Below are 8,657 nucleotides of genomic sequence, written 5' to 3'. Positions count from 1 at the left end.
TTTGGTGAAAATTTCAAGTTGGAGGCCCTCATAGTTTTGGCGGTGGCCAAGTTATACCAAAATTTTAAGAATTTTTTGATATAGATATATAGTAAATATTGAGATATCTGAATGAAATTTGGCGGATTTATTTAGTGGTGTAAGGATATATATTTGGTGAAAATTTCACGTTATTGGCCATTATAGTTTTGGCGGTGGCCAAGTTATACCAAAATATTAAGAATGTTTTGATATAGATATATAGTAAATATTGAGATATCACAATGAACCTCGGTGGATGTATTAGCGGTGTTGAGGGGCATATATGGTCAAAATTTCTAGTTGGTGGCCCTCATAGTTTTGGCGGTGGTCAAGTTAAACCAAAGTTTTAAGAATATTTTGATATAGGTATATAGTAAATATTGAGATATCTGAATGAAATTTGGTGGATATATTGGGGGTATTGAGGGGCATATTTGGTGAAAATTTGAATTTGGTGGCCTTCATAGTTTTGGCGGTGGCCAAGTTATACCAAAATTTTAACATTTTTTTGATATAGATATATAGTAAATATTGAGATATCTGAATGAAATTTGGTGGTTATATTGGGGATATTGAGGGGCATATTTGGTGAAAATTTGACGTTGGCGTCCAACATAGTTTTGGCGGTGGCCAAGTTATACCAAAATTTTAAGAATTTTTTGATATAGATATATGGTAAATATTGAGATATCTGAATGAAATTTGGTGGATATTTTGGGGGTGTTGAGGGACATATTTGGTGAAAATTTGAAGTTGGTGGCCATCATAGTTTTGCCGGTGGCCAAGTTACACCAAAATTTTAACAATTTTTTGATATAGATATATAGTAAATATTGAGATATCTGAATGAAATTTGGTGGATATTTTGGGGGTATTAAGGGGCATATTTGGTGAAAATTTGACGTTGGTGTCCAACATAGTTTTGGCGGTGGCCAAGTTATACCAAAATTTTAAGAATTTTTTGATATAGATATATGGTAAATATTGAGATATCTGAATGAAATTTGGTGGATACTTTGGGGGTATTAAGGGGCATATTTGGTGAAAATTTGACGTTGGTGTCCAACATAGTTTTGGCGGTGGCCAAGTTATACCAAAATTTTAAGAATTTTTTGATATAGATATATGGTAAATATTGAGATATCTGAATGAAATTTGGTGGATATATTAAGGGTATTGAGGGGCATATTTGGTGGAAATTTGAATTTGGTGGCCTTCATTGTTTTGGCGGTGGCCAAGTTATACCAAAATTTTAACATTTTTTTGATATAGATATATAGTAAATATTGAGATATCTGAATGAAATTTGGTGGATATTTTGGGGGTATTAAGGGGCATATTTGGTGAAAATTTGACGTTGGTGTCCAACATAGTTCTGCGGTGGCCAAGTTATACCAAAATTTTAAGAATTTTTTGATATAGATATATGGTAAATAATAAGATATCTGAATGAAATTTTGTGGATATTTTGGGGGTGTTGAGGGGCATATTTGGTGAAAATTTGAAATTGGTGGCCATCATAGTTTTAGCGGTGGCCAAGTTATACCAAAATTTTAACAATTTTTTGATATAGATATATAGTAAATATTGAGATATCTAAATGAAATTTGGTGGTTATGTTGGGGGTGTTGAGGGGCATATTTGGTGAAAATTTGAAGTTGGTGGACTTCATGCTTTTGACGGTGGCCAAGTTATACAAAATTTTAAGAATTTGTTGATATAGATATATAGTAAATATTGAGATATCTTAATGAAATTTGGTGGATATATTGGGGGTGTTGAGGGGCATATTTGGTGAAAATTTGAAGTTGGTGGACGTCACAGTTTTGACGGTGGCCAAGTTATACCAAAATTTAAAGAATTTTTTGATATAGATATATAGTAAATATTGAGATATCTGAATGAAATTTGGTGGAATTATTGGGAGTGTTGAGGGGCATATTTGGTGGAAATTTGAAGTTGGTGGCCATCATAGTTTTGGCGGTGGCAAGTTATACCAAAATTTTAACAATTTTTTGATATAGATATATAGTAAATATTGAGATATCTGAATGAAATTTGGTGGATATATTGGAGGTGTTGAGGGGCATATTTGGTGAAAATTTGAAGTTGGGGGCCATCATAGTTTTGGCGGTGGCCAAGTTATACCAAAATTTTAACATTTTTTATATAGATATATAGTAAATATTGAGATATCTGAATAAAATTTGGTGGTAATATTGCGGGTGTTGAGGGCATATTTGGTGAAAATTTGAAGTTGGTGGCCATCATAGTTTTTGGCGGTGGCCAAGTTATACCAAATTTTAATATTTTTTATATAGATATATAGTAAAGATTGAGATATCTGAATGAAATTTGGTGGTTATATTGGGGGTGTTGAGGGGCATATTTGGTGAAATTTTAAAGTTGGTGGCCATCATAGTTTTGGTGGTGGCCAAGTTATACCAAAATTTTAACAATTTTCTGTTACAGATATATAGTAAATATTGAGATATCTTAATGAAATTTTGTGGATTTATTGGTGGTGTAGAGATATATATTTGGTGCAAATTTGAAGTGGTGGCCATCATAGTTTTGGCGGTGGCCAAGTTATACCAAAATTCTACGAATATTTTGATATAGGTATATAGTAAATATTGAGATATCTGAATGAAATTTGGTGGATATTTTGGGGGTATTGAGGGGCATATTTGGTGAAAATTTGAAGTTGGTGGCCTTCATAGTTTTGGTGGTGGCCAAGTTATACCAAAATTTAACAATTTTCTGATACAGATATATAGTAAATGTTGAGATATCTTAATGAAATTTCGTGGATTTATTGGTGGTGTAGAGATATATATTTGGTGAATATTTCAAGTTGGTGGCCCTCATAGTTTTGGCGGTGGCAAAGTTATACCAAAATTTACGAATATTTTGATATAGGTATATAGTAAATATTGAGATATCTGAATGAAATTTGGTGGATATATTGGGGGTATTGAGGGGCATATTTGGTGAAAATTTGAATTTGGTGGCCAACATAGTTTTGGCGGTGGCCAAGTTATACCAAAATTTTAACATTTTTCTGATATAGATATATAGTAAATATTGAGATATCTGAATGAAATTTGGTGGATATTTTGGGGGTATTGAGGGGCATATTTGGTGAAAATTTGACGTTGGTGTCCAACATAGTTTTGGCGGTGGCCAAGTTATACCAAAATTTTAAGAATTTTTGATATAGATATATGGTAAATATTGAGATATCTGAATGAAATTTGGTGGATATTTTGGGGGTGTTGAGGGGCATATTTGGTGAAAATTTGAAGTTGGTGGCCTTCATAGTTTTGGTGGTGGCCAAGTTATACCAAAATTTTAACAATTTTCTGATACAGATATATAGTAAATGTTGAGATATCTTAATGAAATTTCGTGGATTTATTGGTGGTGTAGAGATATATATTTGGTGAATATTTCAAGTTGGTGGCCCTCATAGTTTTGGCGGTGGCCAAGTTATACCAAAATTTTACGAATATTTTGATATAGGTATATAGTAAATATTGAGATATCTGAATGAAATTTGGTGGATATATTGGGGGTATTGAGGGGCATATTTGGTGAAAATTTGAATTTGGTGGCCAACATAGTTTTGGCGGTGGCCAAGTTATACCAAAATTTTAACATTTTTCTGATATAGATATATAGTAAATATTGAGATATCTGAATGAAATTTGGTGGATATTTTGGGGGTATTGAGGGGCATATTTGGTGAAAATTTGACGTTGGTGTCCAACATAGTTTTGGCGGTGGCCAAGTTATACCAAAATTTTAAGAATTTTTTGATATAGATATATGGTAAATATTGAGATATCTGAATGAAATTTGGTGGATATTTTGGGGGTGTTGAGGGGCATATTTGGTGAAAATTTGAAGTTGGTGGCCTTCATAGTTTTGGTGGTGGCCAAGTTATACCAAAATTTTAACAATTTTCTGATACAGATATATAGTAAATGTTGAGATATCTTAATGAAATTTCGTGTATTTTTTGGTGGTGTAGAGATATATATTTGGTGAATATTTCAAGTTGGTGGCCCTCATAGTTTTGGCGGTGGCCAAGTTACACCAAAATTTTACGAATATTTTGATATAGGTATATAGTAAATATTGAGATATCTGAACGAAATTTGGTGGATATTTTGGGGGTGTTGAGGGGCATATTTGGTGAAAATTTGAAGTTGGTGGCCATCATAGTTTAGCGGTGGCCAAGTTATACCAAAATTTTAACAATTTTTTGATATAGATATATAGTAAATATTGAGATATCTAAATGAAATTTGGTGGTTATGTTGGGTGTGTTGAGGGGCAATATTTGGTGAAAATTTGACGTTGGTGTCCAACATAGTTTTGGCGGTGGCCAAGTTATACCAAAATTTTAAGAAATAATTGATATAGATATATAGTAAATATTGAGATATCTGAATGAAATTTGGTGGATATATTGGGGGTGTTGAGGGGCATATTTGGTTAAAATTTGAAGTTGGTGGACGTCATAGTTTTGACGGTGGCCAAGTTATACCAAAAATTTTAAGAATTTTTTGATATAGATATATAGTAAATATTGAGATATCTGAATGGAATTTGGTAGATATATTGGGGGTGTTGAGGGGCATATTTGGTGAAAATTTGAAGTTGGAGGCCATCATAGTTTTGGCGGTGGCCAAGTTATACCAAAATTTTAACAAGTTTTTGATATAGATATATAGTAAATATTGAGATATCTAAATGAAATTTGGTGGTTATGTTGGGGGTGTTGAGGGGCATATTTGGTGAAAATTTGAAGTTGGTGGACTTCATACTTTTGACGGTGGCCAAGTTATACCAAAATTTTAAGAATTTGTTGATATAGATATATAGTAAATATTGAGATATCTAATGAAATTTGGTGGATATATTGGGGGTGTTGAGGGGCATATTTGGTGAAAATTTGAAGTTGGTGGACTTCACAGTTTTGACGGTGGCCAAGTTATACCAAAATTTAAAGAATTTTTTGATATAGATATATAGTAAATATTGAGATATCTGAATGAAATTTGTTGGAATTATTGGGAGTGTTGAGGGGCATATTTGGTGGAAATTTGAAGTTGGTGGCCATCATAGTTTTGGCGGTGGCCAAGTTATACCAAAATTTTAACAATTTTTTGATATAGATATATAGTAAATATTGAGATATCTTAATGAAATTTGGTGGATATATTGGAGGTGTTGAGGGGCATATTTGGTGAAAATTTGAAGTTGGGGGCCATCATAGTTTTGGCGGTGGCCAAGTTATACCAAAATTTTAACAATTTTTTATATAGATATATAGTAAATATTGAGATATCTGAATAAAATTTGGCGGTTATATTGCGGGTGTTGAGGGGCATATTTGGTGAAAATTTGAAGTTGGTGGCCATCATAGTTTTGGCGGTGGCCAAGTTATACCAAAATTTTAACAATTTTTTGATATAGATATATAGTAAATATTGAGATATCTTAATGAAATTTGGTGGATATATTGGAGGTGTTGAGGGGCATATTTGGTGAAAATTTGAAGTTGGGGGCCATCATAGTTTTGGCGGTGGCCAAGTTATACCAAAATTTTAACAATTTTTTATATAGATATATAGTAAATATTGAGATATCTGAATAAAATTTGGCGGTTATATTGCGGGTGTTGAGGGGCATATTTGGTGAAAATTTGAAGTTGGTGGCCATCATAGTTTTGGCGGTGGCCAAGTTATACCAAAATTTTAACATTTTTTTATATAGATATATAGTAAAGATTGAGATATCTGAATGAAATTTGGTGGTTATATTGGGGGTGTTGAGGGGCATATTTGGTGAAATTTTGAAGTTGGTGGCCATCATAGTTTTGGTGGTGGCCAAGTTATACCAAAATTTTAACAATTTTCTGTTACAGATATATAGTAAATATTGAGATATCTTAATGAAATTTTGTGGATTTATTGGTGGTGTAGAGATATATATTTGGTGCAAATTTGAAGTTGGTGGCCATCATAGTTTTGGCGGTGGCCAAGTTATACCAAAATTTTACGAATATTTTGATATAGGTATATAGTAAATATTGAGATATCTGAATGAAATTTTGTGGATATTTTGGGGGTATTGAGGGGCATATTTGGTGAAAATTTGAAGTTGGTGGCCTTCATAGTTTTGGTGGTGGCCAAGTTATACCAAAATTTTAACAATTTTCTGATGCAGATATATAGTAAATGTTGAGATATCTTAATGAAATTTCGTGGATTTATTGGTGGTGTAGAGATATATATTTGGTAAATATTTCAAGTTGTGGCCCTCATAGTTTTGGCGGTGGCCAAGTTATACCAAAATTTTACGAATATTTTGATATAGGTATATAGTAAATATTGAGATATCTGAATGAAATTTGGTGGATATATTGGGGGTATTGAGGGGCATATTTGGTGAAAATTTGAATTTGGTGGCCATCATAGTTTTGACGGTGGCCAAGTTATACCAAAATTTTAACATTTTTTTGATATAGATATATAGTAAATATTGAGATATCTGAATGAAATTTGGTGGATATTTTGGGGGTATTGAGGGGCATATTTGGTGAAAATTTGACGTTGGTGTCCAACATAGTTTTGGCGGTGGCCAAGTTATACCAAAATTTGAGAAATTTTTTGATATAGATATATGGTAAATATTGAGATATCTGAATGAAATTTGGTGGATATTTTGGGGTGTTGAGGGGCATATTTGGTGAAAATTTGAAGTTGGTGGCCTTCATAGTTTTGGTGGTGGCCGAGTTATACCAACATTTTAACAATTTTCTGATACAGATATATAGTAAATGTTGAGATATCTTAATGAAATTTCGTGGATTTATTGGTGGTGTAGAGATATATATTTGGTGAATATTTCAAGTTGCTGGCCCTCATAGTTTTGGCGGTGGCCAGGTTACACCAAAATTTTACGAATATTTTGATATAGGTATATAGTAAATATTGAGATATCTGAATGAAATTTGATGGATATATTGGGGGTATTGAGGGGCATATTTGGTGAAAATTTGAATTTGTGGCCTTCATAGTTTTGGCGGTGGCCAAGTTATACCAAAATTTTAACATTTTTTTGATATAGATATATAGTAAATATCGAGATATCTGAATGAAATTTGGTGGATATTTTGGGGTCTTGTGGGACATATTTGGTGAAAATTTGAAGTTGGTGGCCATCATAGTTTTGGCGGTGGCCAAGTTATGCCAAAATTTTAACAATTTTTTGATATAGATATATAGTAAATATTGAGATATCTGAATGAAATTTGGTGGATACTTTGGGGGTATTAAGGGGCATATTTGGTGAAAATTTGACGTTGGTGTCCAACATATTTTTGGCGGTGGCCAAGTTACACCAAAATTTTAAGAATTTTTTGATATAGATATATGGTAAATATTGAGATATCTGAATGAAATTTGGTGGATATATTGGGGGTATTGAGGGGCATATTTGGTGGAAATTTGAATTTGGTGGCCTTCATTGTTTTGGCGGTGGCCAAGTTATACCAAAATTTTAATATTTTTTTGATATAGATATATAGTAAATATTGAGATATCTGAGTGAAATTTGGTAGATATTTTGGGGGTATTAAGGGGCATATTTGGTGAAAATTTGACGTTGGTGTCCAACATAGTTTTGGCGGTGGCCAAGTTATACCAAAATTTTAAGAATTTTTTGATATAGATATATTGTAAATATTGAGATATCTGAATGAAATTTTGTGGATATTTTGGGGGTGTTGAGGGGCATATTTGGTGAAAATTTGAAGTTGGTGGCCATCATAGTTTTGGCGGTGGCCAAGTTATACCAAAATTTTAACAATTTTTTGATATAGATATATAGTAAATATTGAGATATCTAAATGAAATTTGGTGGTTATGTTGGGGGTGTTGAGGGGCATATTTGGTGAAAATTTGAAGTTGGTGGACTTCATACTTTTGACGGTGGCCAAGTTATACCAAAATTTTAAGAATTTGTTGATATAGATATATAGTAAATATTGAGATATCTTAATGAAATTTGGTGGATATATTGGAGGTGTTGAGGGGCATATTTGGTGAAAATTTGAAGTTGGGGGCCATCATAGTTTTGGCGGTGACCAAGTTATACCAAAATTTTAACATTTTTTTATATAGATATATAGTAAAGATTGAGATATCTGAATGAAATTTGGTGGTTATATTGCGGGTGTTGAGGGGCATATTTGGTGAAAATTTGAAGTTGGTGGCCATCATAGTTTTGGCGGTGACCAAGTTATACCAAAATTTTAACATTTTTTTATATAGATATATAGTAAAGATTGAGATATCTGAATGAAATTTGGTGGTTATATTGGGGGTGTTGAGGGGCATATTTGGTGAAATTTTGAAGTTGGTGGCCATCATAGTTTTGGTGGTGGCCAAGTTATACCAAAATTTTAACAATTTTCTGTTACAGATATATAGTAAATAATGAGATATCTTAATGGAATTTTGTGGATTTATTGGTGGTGTAGAGATATATATTTGGTGCAAATTTGAAGTTGGTGGCCATCATAGTTTTGGCGGTGGCCAAGTTATACCAAAATTTTACGA

This window comes from Thermobia domestica, chromosome 18 (assembly GCF_964235325.1).
Source record: "Thermobia domestica chromosome 18, izTheDome1.hap1.1, whole genome shotgun sequence".
NCBI classification, from domain to species: domain Eukaryota; kingdom Metazoa; phylum Arthropoda; class Insecta; order Zygentoma; family Lepismatidae; genus Thermobia; species Thermobia domestica.
This window is presented reverse-complemented; position numbering follows the sequence as displayed.